The sequence below is a fragment of the Poecilia latipinna genome, unplaced genomic scaffold, assembly GCF_001443285.1.
Source record: "Poecilia latipinna isolate Pla-1442-1.1 unplaced genomic scaffold, P_latipinna-1.0 Scaffold4045, whole genome shotgun sequence".
Taxonomy (NCBI): Eukaryota; Metazoa; Chordata; class Actinopteri; order Cyprinodontiformes; family Poeciliidae; genus Poecilia; species Poecilia latipinna.
Genome location: NW_015116661.1, coordinates 13,903 through 16,156, shown reverse-complemented (window position 1 = coordinate 16,156; position 2,254 = coordinate 13,903). Strand labels below are relative to the sequence as shown.

General features: G+C 38.6%; 1 pseudogene; it reads right to left on the bottom strand.

Moving 5' to 3' along the window:
- Nucleotides 1-1,013: 1,013 nt before the first annotated feature.
- Nucleotides 1,014-2,254, bottom strand: part of LOC106942109 (NACHT, LRR and PYD domains-containing protein 3-like) — an 8,790-nt pseudogene continuing 7,549 nt past the window's right edge.

Sequence of the window (2,254 nt, the reverse complement as noted above, 5' to 3'; positions counted from 1 at the left end):
AGTCAAACATTAAAGCTGGCAGAATAATGAGTAAACCCCAATTAACTGGTGGAAACTAATTTGGTTAGACAAACCTGGATTTAAATGAGCCAATGTTGGAGATTATAATTTTTCCATTTTACATATAAAATGTTTATATTTATTAAACTTTCTAACTTGTTTCCTGCAGTTCCAGGTTGAGTCTTTCTTCATGACTCTTTAAGGAACGAGAAGCTCAATGTTTTTATCCAACCTTGTTATTAATCAGTGAAATAAGTTGGAGGAGAGACGTTTGGTTCCTGCTGCAGCTCAGTGTTAATCTGGTTAATCTGAGAGATTAGCTCCAGTCTAACACTGCAGTGAGGATTAAAAGCGGCCAGACAAGGTGAGGGACGGAGGAGAGGTCACCATCAGGAAGTTTGAACCTCTGCAACAAACTGCATTTTATTCACAACCAGCTGCTGATTTTACTGAGTTTTGGGATTTCCAGTTAAATCCTTTATTTTCTGGTTTGGGTTGAATCAGGTGTGGCCCACGTTGGGCTGTGGCGGGTCATATCCATGTTGGTTTATTTTCAGCTAAAATAGGTTTTCTGTTATTAAATGTAAAATATGTCAGAGATGCAGCGATCAGAGCTTTTCTGTCCATCACTGATCTCCAGTTTTCATTCTGCTCTCATCTTCCAGTTCCTGGATTTTTTCTCCAGAGAGAAAAATGTTCTGCAGGTTCTGAGTTTCAGGTAGAAGTTCTGAATGAAACAGGAAATATTAAGATTTTATCACTTTAGGCTTCAAAGCATTGACCTCTGACCTTCATGGGATGGGATGTTTTAGTTTAACTAGGACTTTCTGAAAGGCAGAATTGATGAAAAATATTTTAATCCAAATATTTAAATTTGAACAGGAAAAGAACAGAATGAGCAGCAAATGAACCAAATGCAGAAGAAGAAAAATGTTTTTATTTCTCTAAAACACATGAAGAAAAACTGCAGCAAATAAACAAACGGAAGATTTAATATTCAAATCTGACGAGTTTAGAAAAACAGGAGCCGACAGAAACAGAAAATGTTCAGTGAGAAAAACTGATCAACATTTCAATGAAATCTGATGAATGAGAGGAAAAAATAAGAGAAACAACATCTTGATATTCAGTGTGAAGCTTTGACTGGAAACAAACAGGAAAACATGAGGATCCTGGAATAATCCTGGAATATTCCTGGAATAATCCCAGTGTCGGAAATATTATTTGTTATCATTCTTACATGTGTATAGGTTATTGATTTTACAAAAGCAGTCTTATACTACTATAGATTATTGTGATTTTCATTTAGAAGTGTTGGCCTTTCACAGTCTGTGTTAAAATGTTTGACTTCTGTGTTGAAGAATCTCAGACTCATAACAGCCCAAGGGAAAAGATGAGATGAACTTGTGTGTGTGGAACCTGTAGACAAAGCTTGCCTTCAGTCTCTTTCCTTTATCCCTCCCTTCTCTGAAAATAAAAGACGAGCTCTAACTGGAAGTTATCAGAACAAGCGGTCTGCTGCGTCTTCTCCTATCATGAAAGCTTGGTAAAAACTCACATTAGTTGTCTGTGGTTCTTTCTTTTCGATGTAGGTTCAGAAAATACCTGTCACCCAGCTTCCATCTTTAATGGACTGGAAGAAGAAAAAGTTTCCAAGGACTCAATCAGAAAAGTTTCACCAAGAAATAGATTGGGAATAGGTGTTCCAGTAACTTCCATGACCACAGGTTTATGTTGAACTATCTGTTCAACAGTGAGAGAGTTTCTCTGACAGGAGGAAAATCTTTAGACTCAAATCAGCAAAAAGACACTGAAGAGGAACCAGAACTGATCCAGAATCCAGGAATCAGAGGTTCAGTGAATGTGGTGTTGAAGGTGTGGAGGTGGATCAGAGAGTCAGAGGAGACTCTGTAGAAGGACAGAATGCCAGCAGGACAGTCCACATACACTGATACTCTGTTAGAGATGGAGGTGGAGGAGAGATTAAATTTTATCTTATTGTGATAGACAGAGTAACCTTTATCAGAGCATCTCAGACTCCAGGAATGATCATTCCACCCAAACCCACAGTCATTGCTGTTTCCTTTCCTCCTGATTCTTCTGTAACTCACTGATACATCAACATCTCCTCTCCACTCGACCTCCCAGTAACAGCGACCAGTCAGACCAGTTCTACACAGCAGCTGAGGAAGATCAAATCTGTCTGGATGATCAGGATATGACTGAAGCTCCTCCACAAGTGTCACCTTCCTGT